This window comes from Pseudophryne corroboree, chromosome 2 (genome assembly GCF_028390025.1).
Source record: "Pseudophryne corroboree isolate aPseCor3 chromosome 2, aPseCor3.hap2, whole genome shotgun sequence".
NCBI lineage: Eukaryota > Metazoa > Chordata > Amphibia > Anura > Myobatrachidae > Pseudophryne > Pseudophryne corroboree.
The window spans coordinates 709,624,784-709,642,423 of NC_086445.1; positions in this window are offsets into that span (position 1 = coordinate 709,624,784).

Consider the following 17,640-nt stretch of genomic DNA (forward strand, 5'->3'; position numbering starts at 1 on the left):
TATATTCTATGTTTTTGGCTGAGGCCATTTAGAAAAGAATACATATACTCTCTAACATATTTTCGTTTATGATCACATATTTATTAATGAATTCACACAGGTTTCTGCAGATTTACAAATAATATTTTTTTAAGGCATACCTAATAAAATTTGTAATTTCATGATTGTTTCACTTAATATAAAAAATCCTTGTGTTACCTCAGATAAGAGTGCTCCCTACCAGGGTTATCTTTGTCTTCTCTATAAGTCCCCTTTTTTTGAATTAAATGGTAATTGAATGTATTAATTGGAATGACCTCACTCATAGTGGGTGGACAGGAAGACGCTACCACTAACCAGCTCTAGTCACAGATCTTACAAAATGGCGGTGACTAAATGCCCCAACTGGAATGGGTACGACTGAAATGCCCCATATATATATATATATATATATATATATATATATCAGCATAACCTGTGTTGTGAAGGTCTCATCAACCCTTACTATAGCACAGTGAAGAAGCTCCCCAAGGAAGCGCCCATTGCCCCCCCACAATGGCAGGACACACTCACCGTTGTGCCCCACAACACCACTTATGCTGCATGTGACCGCTGACCAGTAGCTCCTTCCTGCCACTGACAGTTTCAGAGAAACACAGCCCGCCAACCAAATACGAAATGAAATCCAACCAAACTAAAACTAACTAAACAAGAATATAAGACCAGTCAAAACAACTCCCATCCTTAACTGCAAAGATAACAAACTAATCCAGACAAGAAAAAAGACCCTCAGAAAAACTCCAAAGCCAATGTGGGAGAGATGCACACCATCCCTCCTAAAATAAAAGGGACTGTGCAGCACCAAGAGCGGATGTCAAACCACCAGCAGCCAACACAAACTTTGAAACAGCAAAGTTAATTTTCTTCCTAGCCCTGTCAAGCGCCATGACGTTCCGGGATCCCCTCCAGACAAACCTAGGAATAATGTCAGACCAAACTAAACGTACACCAAGCCAAAGCAAGCTAAGTTCACCCAAATCAGCTTGAACCCTAAGAATAAGATCTATACCCTTAAGGTGACCTACATCGTTACCACCCAGGTGCAGCAGCAACCATTGGGGATGCCCCCAACGCTGCTCCTGCTGAAACAAACGGTTCCAAAAGTCCAGACCACCTGAGACCTCTCACACCCAACCATCGAACTCTACGACCATCTAACAATTCAGATGCCCTATCAGCAAGGGGATGACGCTCAGCCCAAAACACGTAAGAATGGCCAACGACCCAAATCTGTTCGGTGGAATCGGGACACTGTAAAAGAAAATGTAATCTAGCTGTCAGACACTGCACATATACTGGGGAAGTAGGAAAGTTAGACTGAATCGAACAGTTATTAACGAAAACAAACCCATGTGAAGGAGAAAACTTAAAAAAAAAACTCCCGTGGACCTGAAGTGTCAGCCAATTGTAATTAGGCCCCCTCGGACGAAAATTTTTAAAAATCCCTTTACTACTCCAATTTTGGAACGCTAACCATTCCAAAATTGGCAGGTATACAACGTTTTTGGGTTAGCGCAAGTAGCGCAACATTAAACCTTATCCAATCTAATATAAGACTTAAACGCAGCTGACTTCCATCAATCCATTTCTTGAATGGCTGACGGTGGAAGGCCACAAACCGCAGCACAAGTTGCCGCACAGATGCAGAAGGAATGCATCCCGTTCTCAGCACTATTAAGCCCCAGCACGGCCAAACAGTGCTTCAACACAGTGGCAAACTGAAACCAAGTAAGAGGCAATGCATCCCTGTGAAGCAGCACTTGAGCACCACATTTTGGCCTTAAGGGCAAACAAAGCTGTGCAAGCAGTACAGGGCATAATTTGTCATCCTCCTGAGCCTTCAAAGTCACCCAGCGTCCTCGACCCAGCTGGTCGGTCTTGGAACGGGGTAAACTACACATAACCACACCTTCCTTGAGCACCAGGCACCTGAAAAGCATGCCCGTATCTGTGGACCGTTTATTAGCAGCCACCAGCTAGCCAACCCTGAAAGCCTAAAAAACGCGAAGGAATAGGCTGCACAGAAAAGGGACGCCTCAAATGCGGAATCAGTCACCGCCGGCAGAATCCCCATGGGCTCGTGCAACAACTGCATGTCAATAGGTCTGCGCGAATCTGGCATGGATGGACTTAACCTCACCCAGCCCCTGAGCGCCTTGGATAAAGTAAACGACCTGGTGGGGTCCGTCCCATGCTGCAACCGAGCATGGATCGAAATCCCCGCCAAAGCCACGTATATGGACGCCTTGGACCTACCACTTTGGTAACACTCCCAAACAAAGGCCAACAAAACATCCTCCTCCAACTTACTCTCGATCCCACACCTAAGCTGGTGCGCCTGGCACTCACGCCAAGCCGCAGCATATACCCGACGGGTCGAAGGAGTCAAGGAGTTCAGCACCAAGCCTGCTATGCCAGTTCTATAATCTGCCAGACATAAGTCGGACATGTCAAGCCCAGTACCTCTGCCATGCGGGCCAACATGCGAAACCTTGCAAAGTCGAAACGTGACAGCACATCAGTGATGCCGTTCTCGACCCCTGGCACATGCCTCGCCGTGAAATTGATATTAAAACAGAAACATTGTAACACCAAAAACCTCAACAGTTGCAAAGCCTGTGGCAATGATGCACGTTGATTGTCCACCGCCTGCACAACTCCCAAATTGTTGCACCAAAAGACAATCGTCCGGTTCGCCAACTTGGAGGCCCACAACTCCACTGTCACAATTATCGTAAACAGTTCCAATAACAGCAGGTTAGCCGTAAAACCACGAGATACCCAAGAATGGAGCCAGGCCGAAACACACCACTCGCCTCGTAAAAAAGCACCAAAACCCGTAGAACCTGCCGCATCTGAGAAAAGCTCTAGGGAAGAATTAGCGACAGGCCAGAGAGGCCACAATAATTCAGGAATAAAAGTAACCAAAAAGATCGACCAAGTTCTAAAGTCGTCCTTAATTTCCCGAGACAGACGAACGGTGTGATGCGGCCCAGTCACTCCAGCCTTGGGCCTCTCGAGCTTATGGCAAAAAACCCTCCCCATAGGGATGACCCGGCAAGCAAAGTTAAACGAGCCTAAAAGAGACTGCACCTGACGAAGCCTAACTCTACGCTTACTCAAACATTCCCCGATCTGGCCCGAAAGCTTCTGCACTTTGTCCGCAGGGATGTGACAACAACCAGCTCTAGTGTCACCCTCAATACCCAGATAAGAAAGGCAACACATGTGTCCCTCCATCTTATCATAGACAATAGGCACTCCAAGAACCCTAAACAGCGCGCCCGACGAAAAAATTAGCTCCTGACAAATGTTGCTGTCTCTTGGGCCTACAAAGAGAAAGTCATCGATATAGTGGACGATGCCCATGTGCCCAGTTCCAGCAGAAATGCACCAATGCAGGAACAAGCTAAATTTCTCAAAATAGGCACGAGAGACAGAACAACCCATCGGCAAACATTTGTCAACATAGAAAAAAATGCCTAATCGAAAACCCATGAACCTGAACGAGTCAGGGTGAAGGGGAAGAAGGCGAAAAGCGGACTCAACATCTAACTTAGTCAACAGTGCTGCGGGCCCAAAACCCCGAATCAACTCCAGTGCCTCATCAAACAGCTGATACCTGACTGTGCAAAACTCCTCAGGAATGGCATCATTAACGGAGCCCCCATGCGGGTAGGACAAATGCTGGATCAAGCAGAATTTATCTGGCACCTTCTTGGGAACTACCCCCAAAGGAGATACGGATAACCCAGGTAAAGGTTCACATGTGAAAGGGCCACACATGTGACCCAACTTCACCTACGCTTCCACCTTCTGCCTAACCACAAGTGGAAACTCCCTCGCTGACTTCAAATTCCTGCGAGACACGATCTGAACGGAGTCTGAAATGGGCAAACGAAAACCGCAACTAAAACGGGCATCCGCCACCTTGGGGTAACAGTGTAACCATTTCTGGCACAACTATGGGCGAGGGCGCCTTATTTCACACTGCTGGCAGCAGCTCCCTGTTTGGCCTGCTTAACTCCGCCACCGGACTTACAATCCTTGGCAGGGTGATTGGCTCCACAGCCCGCACCCCTAGTGCATTTAGAGTCGTTAAACGCGAAACACTTGCCCTTCACGGCCGGCCCCACTCTTACCCCCCGAAAATTTCCTTTTGTTCTGCCCCCAACTGTACTACCCCATTGGTTGGAAACCTCCATCTACACCTCGACATCCTTAAAACCAAAAGGTAACGTCGTATTGCCATCCTGATTCTTACAGAATTTTTCGTCATAATCCCTCCAAACGGTACCTTTGTATTTTAAGAACATCTCGTTAATCAAAAACATGTATTTCACCACATTCAGATGTTCATCGGGCCAAGTTTTTAAATAGACAGCAGAAAAGACCAAGAAACCTCTCAACCAATGAAGAAAGCTCCGGAAAGCATTTTCATACCCCTCGCCTTCTTAGCCTTATCAAAGTACTTCCTCATGTCATCCGTGAGAGTGAACAGGTCGACAAATTTCCCCTTAACTATTTTCTCCTTCATCCTCTTCCTTAGCCCCGAGTAATAGCAGTGTTGGCACAGCGCACCATCACCAAAAACAATGGCGGTTCATTAGGAGCCACCGCCTTTTTTGGCACCTTGGCCTTGCCCATCCTCTTGGCGACCTCTTGCGCAACTAACTTCGAAAGCTTATGCGGGCGATTGGGAGAATCAGACCCCTCGCTGCTAGTAGAGGATTCCGATGAGGATACAACAGATGAATCAGCCAAAACATCATGCTTACCAGATCCTGAAGTGCCAGAGCCATCGGCCATCTCAGTCGCCTGCGAGATACCAGGAACCGAAGCATCGGCACCCGCCGGAGATGGGTCTGCATCAACGTACCTCTCTGATCCATCCTGCACCGGAGCGGCCCGAGGGGCTGAAGAGCTGTCTTCACTAACCTCAGGAACAGAAACCAGCGGTATTAAGACACCAAGCACCTCAGCCAACACAACAGATGAACTGGGGAGGGGGCGCGGACCTTCCCCGCCCAGGGCCCCCAAAGGCAAGGGTGTACCTGGCCCGGACCGTGCCGCCTGAGCTGGCAGCGCATGGGATGGGGGAAGGTACGGAGGATCCAGGCCTGCCTGGCTAACACTGGGAAAGCAAATGCTTGGGTACCTAAAACCGCCTGCCAAGGGTACCCGTAAGGTCCCAGCTGCGCCAGGGTTAAGGCGGCTGCCAGTACGGGAACTGATGGAAGGCCTGTGCCGGCAGGGCAGTGGACTGGAACCCTCCCGCAAAAGAAGAAACATTAGGGGAGTGGCCAAAAACCTGCCCCATCCCAGAGGACCAGACTGACTGGACCACCTGCGGGATAGATACTAGTGGGGGGAATCCTTGGGAAACTACTGGGGCAAATGGCATTTGCAAATAAGGTAGGCCCATGTCGCCGGTGGAGGAGAACGCCGGCAAGCCAAACTGTAGCAAAACTATCCCCAGCCACGGACCTATAAGCAGTAAAGGAAGCAGGTTGGCCTAGCAAAGACACTAAAAAGGCCCGCAGTACCTCCAAGCGTCCAGCAGATGACTGCCAATCCCCACCTAAAATGCTGAGGGCCATGGGAGCTGGAGCCAGGCATTAAAATGGCCACCACAGGGGGAGCCTGCCCTTGGAGTGCAGGAGGCCTCACCCCAGCTACATTATCAAAATGCCCGCTGACCCCTGGCCACTGGGGCCCTATGATGCCCACCAGGGGTGTGTCAGGAGCCACGATAGCACTGGGCGTGGGAACCATGGAAGGGACACCAGGTCCTGGGGTAGCCCGCACCCGCCCCTATATTAAATCCCAGCACGGCCAGGGGTGGCCAATCCTTGCCTTGCGTCCAACCAGTGCCGGCAGCCGCCGTGTCATACCCACTGATTGCAGGAGACATGCGGCCAGCCGGCGCTGCATCGTCTGAACCACACACGGCAGGAGCTGCTGAATAACAGCCCCCCGACGGGAGGCGAGGACGGATCAGGCACCGTTGCGCCTCTTGCTCCAGAGCTGGGAATCCGCTTGGCAGGGAGAGTAGCAGGGCGGCGGAGGCGCACAGCACCCGACGTAGGAGCTGCATCCACCAGCCGCTGGGGACGGGCGGCTGAATGCTTAGGCCTTGTCATAATGGCAGGGTGGGGAGGCACACGGAAGCCAGGCAGTGCAATACAGGGGCAAAAAGCAGACAGCAGGAGGGGAACTAAGAATTAAAGTAAAAGAAAGGCTAGAGTTAATAAATGAATAAAGAGGAAAAAAGAAACACTGATAAGGAGGAAAAAATTGAAAATAATCAAGAGAACTCAAGGGGAGAAAGAAAGAGACAGACAGTATTGTAAAGCCTTCACTTATCCTTTCAACCGACTAGAGAAAAAAATTATGGAAGATTCTACTCAACATGCACTAAATCACCGCCCCTACACTCACTGATAGGCTGTCCCTAACCAATTACAACTCACTCAGAAACTTTGATCTGCCTAGCAACAGATGACAACTTCAATCACAAAAATGTAAGACCCTTATATAGATTTTGTGCCTAGCCAGGCACTCTCCTTATTTTTTTTTAAACAATGGTAGAGATTCTCACAGCACTGCTGTAAAATATTCAGCAAAATAACATCATAGTCTCTTTTTGTAACAAATTGTATGAAGAATGTTTCCTTTTGTATCTGCTCCTTTAAAATATTTTAAAGTTCTTTTTAATTTCTTTTTTTGTTTCCATAAAATTCATAAAAAATAATAATAAGCAATGTCCTCCACAACAAGAGACTTAAGCCCAGTACACACTGGACGACAACACATTACAATATGAACGATAATGATCTGTTTTGGAGGATCCATTGTTTGCATCGTCCAGTGTGTATGAATGAACAATGTGTGCACTTGTGGGTCGTTCTCGATCATCCATGATCTTCCAAACATGTAGCTCAATGTTAACTATATAGATGAGCTGCATGTTCGGGGAGTGCGGGGAATGACGTCACTGAACGATATCGTACATTGATATCGTTAAGGGTGTATGCACTGGTGATCTCCCCTAATTAGCAATCAGCTATATACAGTAGTGCTGATTCGCCCAGTGTGTACCCGGATTTACAGTTGTTCAGTATATGCAATCTCCTTATATAACATGAAATGGTTTTTGGTAGGTTTTTAAAGGAAAGGGCTCACCGGATCTCAGGAATTCCTCTGTATGCGATGTTACCATGCTCTGCAGGGAAAGATGTAAATCTGGGATCCTGCTAGTTTGCTGGTTTTCCGGGTTTCCTTACACATTATGCCACACACCGTAATGCTCCTTACAAAATATTTCACACTCTAATGTCCCTTGCACAATATTCCACACACTGTAATGCCTGTTACACATATGCAACACACCATAATGCCCCTTACACACTATGTCACACAGTAATGCTGCTTACACAGTAAAGCCCCTTATAACAAAAAGCTTCACAGTAATGCCCCTTACGCATGGCAACAACATACTTACCAGGTTGGGAGGCTGTTTCCTATCTGGGTGCTTTCAGCTGCAGCTGCCCCACTTCCTTGCACTGCTCGTTGTCAGGGGTTTTATGTGCCCATAACCCTTTTCTTCCTGGATAGAACTAGTGGGAAGCAGTCATAGCACTTTCGGGTACTGCATACTGTGCATGTGCTTATTCCTGTTTACTAGAATGCTGCTTCGGCATCCTGTGTCCAATCCCAGGCACAAGTGGTGTGTGGCCCTAGTTGTGACTGCAACTGCCCACAGACCAATGACCTATTTGTACACCAGCATTACTCCCACAGTAATATTTGCACAGTGCTCTTACCTATGTGTACCTCCATATTACTTTCACAGTACCCCAGAATCATTCATGCAGTATTCTCACCGATGTGTACTCCAGTATTATTCCCAAGGTATGCTCACTAATATCCAGTATTATGCTCCTGGGATCCTGAGCCCTGGTAACCGAGTATTATTCCACCAGTATCCACAACCTTGTGCACCCTATTATTAGTCCCTCAGCATCCTCATCCATGTATACCATAGTATTACTGTATGGCACCTGTTTCACCCTTGTGTATCCCATTGTAATTTTTCCAGTACTCTCACCCATATCTACCCCTGTATTATTCCCCTATGTTGCCCCCAGTATGACCTCCCCAACAGTTTTATCTCAGGCATAGATCTGGGTGGTCTGTTTCACCCTATTCCTAGCACTATTCATCTCCTTACCAACTATCACTAGGGACACTATCTGGCATGCCACGCAGCACAGTGTGCATGATCATTGGCTGGAATCAGATTGGTTTTGGCCAGTGAAGTGAACTCCTGTAACTCTTGTATGTAACCTGCCCAGACACCTGCGCACCTGTTGCTGTGGACTGCACCATACTGAATATGTGGGTCAGTGCAGTGAGCACTCAACAGAAGTATGTTTCAGGTCTCTGCTGTGTAACTATAACCACAGAGAGCACCGGCTGTGGGTCACGTCGAGGCTTCCCTGTCAGAGGGCCCCATGTAACCTACTGGGCGCTAAGTAGCCGCTTTAATCGCATAACGGAAATCCACTACTGCCTCCATCAGCGTTTCTCATCCTATACCTTTATTTCAATGTACTGTAGCTCTAATCTCACTGGCAGCTTTGCTACCATCCACTATCCTCACCACCACGTTAGTACATCCAGTTTTCTACAACTGCACTGGCTTGCTTTTTTCTCTCTTGAAATACCTCACAACTCTAATGGCCTGGCCCAGCATCTCAGAGAATGCTCTTCACTTTCAGAGCTTAAGAAGGTCTGGCAGTAATTGGAGTTGCTAAAGTATCAAAATAGCAAATGAAAACAAATCGTAAACTTTTATTGCACAAGCTACAATGCTAGCAAAACATTTTCCATTAGGATGGTCATTGGGTCTAAATGACCAAACCATATTTTTGGGGGTTTACTTAGGGCCTCATTCTACTTTACCACTGTCATCACTGGGATACACCAGAAACATGCAATGGGTCATAAAGGGTTAATTAGAACAGAGATAGGGGTGACAGTAGGTTGCTTCCAGTTTGTGACAATGGGGAGTTAGGCGGGTATCCAATTTCCTGAGGGGAAACATCTGACGTGAAAAACTGACATTTTTCATGATTTTCCCCCGATTCATCAATGGGTTTTTTTTCTTCCTTTTAATAGGCTATCCAGTTTGGTCGCCTGTAAAAAAACAATTTTCTCATGAAAACACACATGCTCAGTGAAACGTGTGTGTTTTTGGTAGAAACAGCCCTGTTTTGGGGTGAAAATGGGGCTGTTTCCAGGGATTTGGTTTCGCCTGCCTGAGGCAGTAGAAACAAAATCCCTGATAAGATGTGGCCCCTGTCGGCTTATCAGGGCCAATTGTATAGCCCCTGGCATAGCAATTAGCCGTGGTCAATCACTAATAGGATATCCACCTTTGCTGCTTTATATATGTGGCTACAAAGCTGATTTTGTGGTTTAGGGACCTCTTTCATTGGTTTGCACAGTAGTACATGTAGACAGTCCATAGGAGGGATAGAACTAATCATTCTGCCTGCTAAAGAAAGGACTTTGGCCCTCATTCCGAGATGATCGTAGCTGTGCTAAATTTAGCACAGCTACGATCATTCACACTGACATGCGGGGGGACGCCCAGCACAGGGCTAGTCCGCCCCGCATGTCAGTGCCGCCCCCCCCCCACGCAAAAGTGCAAAGGCATCGCCAGCGGCCAAACGCTGCCGTTCCACCCCCTCCCGCCCAGCGACCGCCTCTGCCTGTCAATCAGGCAGAGGTGATCGCAGCCCCGCTATGGGCTTAGGCTGTCTGGCATGCGCTGGCGTGCTACGGCGCATGCGCAGTGGGAACCCATTTGCTCGACTGCGATAAAAAGCAGCGAGCAAATGGGTCAGAATGACCCCCTTTGTCCCAGAATTTTTAATGAAAAGGCATTCCCACCACGTATGCAGATAAGTACTCCTATTTCCATTTTGCCGCCAGCATAAGTTTGAGGACAAAACTGATGACCTTTTTTAAACAGTATTTATAGTTTTTATTTGTGGAAGTAAGTAAGTGTAAAGTTGTTGGGTTATTTCACTTAAAGTGTTTTTGGAAAGGGTTGCAGGCCAGCTTCTGGAATAACTAGTTTATTATAGTCCCTCTCTTCTGCTACATTCTCAAAAAGAGAATTTCCCATTCTCATTACCAGTCTGTGATTATACTTTGGACTTTGTGATTATTTTTGAAAAAGTAAAACTGAACCACAATCAATTTTCCAGTCAGCGCAAAAGAACACATCTAGACAAAGTAATCCATTATGTATAATTTAATATATTTTTAACAGTTATAAATGTTCCAGCAGATTTATTCTTATGAAAACATACAGAAACTGATTTTTTAAGACATTCGCTCTCAGTTACAGTTAGATGTAAATCAGTTTGTCAAAATATAAAGGATGAATTATTCTGCATCCTGTCTGCTACTGTATATATTACAACTTTAGAACAATGCTCACTCACTTCTGAAGAAACTGTAGGGGAGTGCAGAGAAAATGCATGAAGTATGATTATGGAGAAACACCTTTGCTGAGGATTACTCTGAATCATGTAATTCATTTATCCATACTATATTGTTTCATTATTATGCAGAGGAACTGTTCAGCAGGTGATACAGATTATGCCCTCTCTTTAGGCTGAATTGAATTCCCCTGAGATGGAGCAACATTGCTGATTAGCTGGCTACAGAGGCCGAGACCGACCACTATGTCCAGAAAAACAAACTAGACAGGGTACAGCCTGTGGGACGTAAAGTTTAAATTCATCCTAGGTCAGAAGTTACCAAACACAGTCCTCAAGGCACCCTAACGATCCAGGTTTTAAGTATATCCATGCACAGATGGTTAAATCAAATTGACTGAGTTACTTATTGTTTCTGTATGTGTAAAGAGTTAATCTCTTTTGGAGGACACACATTTTAATAAATGTATTTCTTAAAATATAACTTTTCATTAATAATTTGGTAAAATATTGTATAGACAAGTCTATGTGAGTACTGACTTATTCTGAAAACATCTGTTACTGTGAACCTTAGTAGCAATCTTGAGTATAAATTATACTTCAGTACATGGACAGGGGAATACATAGCCACACAAAATACTGTAGGTAACTATTTGTGTGCTCCTTCTAGAGATGAGCGGGCTCGGATCACAAAGTTCGGTGGGATCCGAACCCCCCGAACTTCACAATCCAAGCCCGGCTCAGTACTTCCTGCAGATTCGGATCTCAGAACAAGGCAAACCATCATCATCCCGCTGTTGGATTCTTGCGGATTTTGGATTCCATATAAGGAGCCACGTGGCGCCACAATTTTCACTCCGACTTGGAGAGTGAAGGAGACAGACCTTTGTCTCTCTGTGGGTGGTGGCGTTGGGTGGGGTCAGTGTGTGGTCTTTAGGGGTGCTGTCCTGTGCTATTTAGGGTGCTGTACATGGATGCCCTGTGCTGTTGGGGGTGCTGTACATGGGTGTTGCTGTCCTGTGCTGTACAGGGGCACTGTCCTGTATGCTGTAAAAAATACAGGGGTGTTGTGAAAATTAAGGTACACTGGCCCTGTCCTGTATGCTGTAAATATAGAGAGGTGTTGTTAAAATACAGGGATGCTGTGTCCCTGTCTTGTGTGCTGTAAAAATACAAGGGTGTTGTTAAAATACAGGGATGATGGCCCTGTCCTGTATAATGTAAAATTACAGGGGTGCTGTGTACCTGTTTTGTATGCTGTAAAAATACGGGTTTTGTTAAAATACAGGGGTGCTGTGTCTCTGTCTTGTCTGCTGTAAAAATACAGGGGTGTTGTTAAAATACAGGGGTGCTGGCCCTGTCCTGTATGCTGTAAAAATACAGGGGTGTTGTTAAAATACAGGGGTGCTGTCCCTGTCCTGTATGCTGTTAGAATACAGGGGTGTTGTTAAAATACAGGGGTGCTGACCCTGTCCTATATGCTGTAAAAATACAGGGGTGTTGTTAAAATAAAGGAACACCGTCCCTGTCCTTTATGCTGTAAAAATACAGTGGTGTTAAAATACAGGGGTGTTGTAAAAATAAAGGAACACTTGACCTGTCCTGTATGCTTTAAAAATATAGGGATGTTGTAAAACTAAAGGCACACTAGACCTGTCCTGTATGCTGTAAAAATACAGGGATGCTGTAAATATAAAGGGGCACTGTTCTGTTTTCTGTAAAAACAAAGGGGCACTGTTCTGTGTGCTGTCATAATAAAGGGTCGCTGTCCTGTGAAATGAAGAACAAAAATTTGGAGAAAAAAATAGTGAAAGATCTGGAACCACTTCCAGTTCCTAGTCCTAGTGCTAGAGCTGCTGCTGCCACCAGTCATGACATTGCCGATGCAATTCCTTCAACATTGTCTGCTAAGACCAATGCCCAATGTCATAGAGAGCATGTAAAATCCAAAAAGCAAAAATTAGTATCCACATTTTTTTTTTATCTGAGGAGAAACGTAAAATTGGCAATATGCCATTCACGGCATGAAGTGGCAAGGAAAGGCTAAGGCCTTGGCCTATGTTCATGACTGGTGGTTCAGCTTTTCATGAAGATGGAAGCCCTCCTCCCTCTCAAAAAATTGAAAAAATAAAGCTTGTTAAAGCACAGGAAAAAAAATAACTGTACGTTCAGAGATATCACAAATCCCCAAGGAGAGTCCAAGTGTGTCCGCGGTTGCGATGTCTAGGCCTGACCTTCCCAAAGCTGTATGGGAAGAGGAGGCTCCTACCACCATTTGCACACCCTCTGCAATTGATGGGAGGAGCACAGCCAGTCCAGTTGCTGATATTGAGATTGAGAATGTCACTGTAGAAGTACACCAGGATGAGGAGGATATTTGTGTAGCTGGCGCTGAGGAGGAAATTGACGAGGATTCTGATGGTGATGTGGTTTGTTTGAATAAGGCAACAGTGGAGACAATTAGTTGGCCATGGGATGGAAAAGCCCATTGTCATGCTTGGGCAAAATATAAATAAATCCACCTCCTTGTGTGGATTTATTTCTCTGTGAGGATGAGGATATAATTACTGAAGGGGGTGAGGAATCGGATGATGAGGATGACATCTTGCCTCTGTAGAGCCAGTTTGTGCAAGAGATTAATTGATTCTTTTTTGGTGGGGGCCCACACAAACCGATCATTTCAGCCACAGTCGTGTGGCAGACCCTGACGCTGAAATGATTGGTTTGTTAAAGTGTGCATGTCCTGTTTATACAATATAAGGGTGGGTGGGAAGGCACAAGGACAATTCCATCTTGCGTGTATTTTCTTTGTCTGCCACATCATTCCAGGGGTGCTGCCCTATATGGGGTGCTGGGACTCAAATAAATGGCTCCAATTAGTCAACCTTAATTTTGATTTATTAATGTTCCACATTTTGGGATTATTTACAAGATGCGCATTTATTGTACAGGGTTCTTTTCCTTTGTTTTGTAAATGTTTTCTCCTTAATAATTGTACAATATAAGGGATATGTAGGGTTATCACAAGACCTTGCGGTGTTAGAAGAACAGAGTTTCAGTGATCTTGCATTGCATCAGCTTTCCATTGCACTGCAGCACTAGATGGGCCGGGAGCTCCTGTTAGGCACAGTTACTGAATAAGGGCCCAGTATGGAGTCTCATGGTGGCTTACAGCCAGAAATATGTCTGGCTGGCCAGGCTGAGGCATGCTGGTGGAACAGAAGTTAGCATTGCTTCCTCCCACAGTTCTACTTGTAATATGAAATGAGTTTGGATTAGAGTGGTAAACTCCACTAGGGCAGGGGCTCAATAACAAAAAATTAACTGCACAGTACTGCTTTGGGGGCGCACGAGGGACTGCTAAAACATCTAAGGGGCTGCTTTATTTAAAAATAAAATATGAATAAAAAACAAGACACAGGTATGCTCACATACGTGTAACTGGGAACTGTGAAACACGAAAATATGGCATCTGCTACAAAATATGTAAATTAAAATGCAATTAAAAAATGGGAAAAAAGAAACCCACAAGATTTTCACAAAATACTGTAAGCCTGCAGACTTCGTGGAGGGGAAAATAGCCACTCTTGATCCAGTGGTATACACCAGTTTATTTGCATCCCTGCATTAAACCCAAGATTATCGTAATCCCTGAAAATGGAAAAGGGGGTACAAATTCAGAGGCTTTGGCCCCTAGTTTTTACGTTTGTCCAGTAATGTGGTAATTATATTTCTCTTACGTCCTAGAGGATGCTGGGGACTCCGTAAGGACCATGGGGTATAGACGGGTTCCGCAGGAGACATGGGCACTATAAAGAACTTTAGAATGGGTGTGCACTGGCTCCTCCCTCTATGCTCCTCCTCCAGACCTCGGTTAGATCCTGTGCCCAGAGGAGACTGGGTGCATTACAGGGGAGCTATCCTGAGTTTCTCTGATTGAAAGAATTTTGTTAGGTTTTTTATTTTCAGGGAGCCCTGCTGGCAACAGGCTCCCTGCGTCGTGGGACTGAGGAGAGAGAAGCAGACCTACTTAAGTGATAGGCTCTGCTTCTTAGGCTACTGGACACCATTAGCTCCAGAGGGATCGGAACGCAGGTCTCACCATAGCCGTTCATCCCAGAGCCGCGCCGCTGTCCTCCTTGCAGAGCAGGAAGATAGAAGCCGGGTGAGTATTAGAAAAAAGTAGACATCACAGGCGGCAGAAGACTTCTGATCTTCACTGAGGTAATGCACAGCTGTAACGCTGCGCGCCATTGCTCCCACACACAACACACACTGAGGCACGGATGGGTGCAGGGCGCAGTGGGGGCGCCCTGGGCAGCAATATAAAACCTCTAGGCTGGCATTTTAGTATATATGGGCTGCGGAGGCAATATATAATACAAATCCCCCGCCAGTATTGTATTTTTGAGTGGGACTGAAGCCCGCCGCTGAGGGGGTGGAGCTTGATTCCACAGCACTGACCAGCGCCATTTTTTTCACAGCACACTGCAGAGAAGCTTGCTCCCCGGACTCTCCCCTGCTGAACATGGTGACAGAGGGCTTAAAAAGAGGGGGGGGGGGCACTTAATTTGGCAGTGAATGTATATTGAATAATATTAAAGCGCTGTGTGTCTGGGAAATTGTTATCCAGGGTCATTGGCGCTGGGTGTGTGCTGGCATACTCTCTCTCTGTCTCTCCAAAGGGCCTTATTGGGGGACTGTCTCCAGATTAGATATTTCCCTGAGTGTGTTGGGGTGTCGGTACGCGTGTGTCGGCATGTCTGAAGCGGAAGGCTCTTCTAGGGAGGAGGTGGAGCAAATGAGTGTGGTGTCTCTGTCGGCAACGCCGACACCTGATTGGTTGGATATGTGGAATGTTTTAAATGCAAATGTGAATCTATTACATAAGAGATTGGACAAAGCGGAGTCCAGGAAAAATGCAGGGAGTCAATCCTTGCCTTTCACTATATCACAGGGCCCTTCTGGGTCTCAGAAGCGCCCACTATCCCAAGTAGCAGACACTGATACCGACACGGATTCTGACTCCAGTGTCAACTACGATGATGCGAGATTGCAGCCAAATTTTGCAAAAAGTATTCATTATATGATTATTGCAATAAAAGATGTGTTGCATATCACTGATGACCCCTCTGTCCCTGACACGAGGGTCCACATGTTTAAAGAAAAGAAACCTGAGGTTACTTTCCCCCCTTCTCATGAGCTAAATGAGTTGTTTGAAAGGGCTTGGGAAACTCCAGACATGAAATTGCAGATTCCCAAGAGGATTCTTATGGCGTATCCTTTCCCTGCTAAGGACAGGATACGGTGGGAATCCTCGCCCAGGGTGGACAAGGCGTTAACGTGCTTATCCAAAAAGGTGGCACTGCCGTCTCAAGATACCACAGCCCTCAAGGATCCTGCTGATCGCAGACAGGAGACTACCTTGAAGTCGATTTATACACATACTGGTACCTTGCTCAGACCGGCGATAGCGTCGGCTTGGGTTTGTAGCGCTGTAGCAGCTTGGACAGATACCTTGTCTGCTGAAATTGATACCCTGGATAAGGATACCATTTTCTTGACCTTGGGTCATATTAAAGATGCTGTATTATATATGAGAGATGCTCAGAGAGACATTGGCCTACTGGGTTCAAGAGCCAACGCCATGGCGATTTCTGCTAGGCGAGCCCTGTGGACCCGCCAATGGACGGGTGATGCCGACTCAAAGAGGCATATGGAGGTTTTGCCTTACAAAGGTGAGGACTTATTTGGGGAAGGTCTCACGGATCTGGTTTCCACAGCTACTGCAGGTAAATCTACTTTTTTACCTTATGTTTCCTCACAGCCAAAGAAAACGCCACATTATCAGATGCAGTCCTTTCGGTCGCATAAATCCAAAAGAGGTCGGGGATCTTCCTTTCTTGCCAGAGGTAAGGGCAGAGGGAAAAAGCTGCCAGCTACAGCTAGTTCCCAGGAACAGAAGTCCTCCCCGGCTTCTACTAAATCCACTGCATGACGCTGGGGCTCTGCTGAGGGAGTCCGCCCTAGTGGGGGCACGTCTTTGACTTTTCAGCCACGTCTGGGTTCAATCACAGGTGGATCCCTGGGCAATAGAAATTGTATCCCAGGGTTACAAGCTGGAAGTCGAAGATGTGCCTCCTCGCCGGTTTTTCAAATCGGCCCTGCCAGCTTCTTCCCCAGAGAGGGAAGTAGTTTTAGATGCAATTCAAAAACTGTGTCAACAACAAGTGGTGGTCAAAGTTCCCCTGCTTCAACAGGGGACGGGGTTCTACTCAACCCTGATTGTGGTCCCGAAACCGGACGGTTCGGTCAGACCCATTCTGAATTTAAAATCCCTAAACCTATACTTGAAAAGGTTCAAATTCAAGATGGAATCGCTCAGAGCGGTCATCGACAGCCTGGAGGGGGGTGGGGGTGGATTTTATGGTGTCTCTGGACATAAAGGATGCATACCTGCATGTCCCCATATATCCTCCTCATCAGGCGTTCCTTAGATTTGCTGTACAGGATTGTCATTACCAATTTCAGACGTTGCCGTTTGGGCTTTCCACGGCCCCGAGGATTTTCACCAAGGTAATGGCGGAAATGATGGTGCTCCTGCGCAAGCAGGGAGTCACAATTATCTCGTACTTGGACGATTTCCTGATAAAGGCGAGATCGGGAGAACAGTCACTGAAAAGCATGGTACTCTCCCTGAGGGTGTTGCAGCAGCACGGCTGGATTCTCAATCTGCCAAAGTCACAGTTGGTTCCAACGACCCGATTCTGGACACGGAACAAAAAAGGATTTTTCTTCCGAGGGAAAAAGCCCAGGAACTCCAGATCTTGGTCAGGGACCTGTTGAAGCCGAAAAGGGTGTCGGTCCATCAATGCATTTGAGTTCTGGGAAAAATGGTGGCGTCTTACAAGGCCATTCCCTTCGGCAGGTTCCATGCGAGGACTTTTCAGTGGGACCTTCTGGACAAATGGTCCGGGTCCCATCTACATATTCATCAGAAGATCAGCCTGTCCCCCAGGGCCAGGGTATCTCTCTTATGGTGGCTGCAGAGTGCTCACCTTCTAGAGGGTCGCAGGTTCGGCAT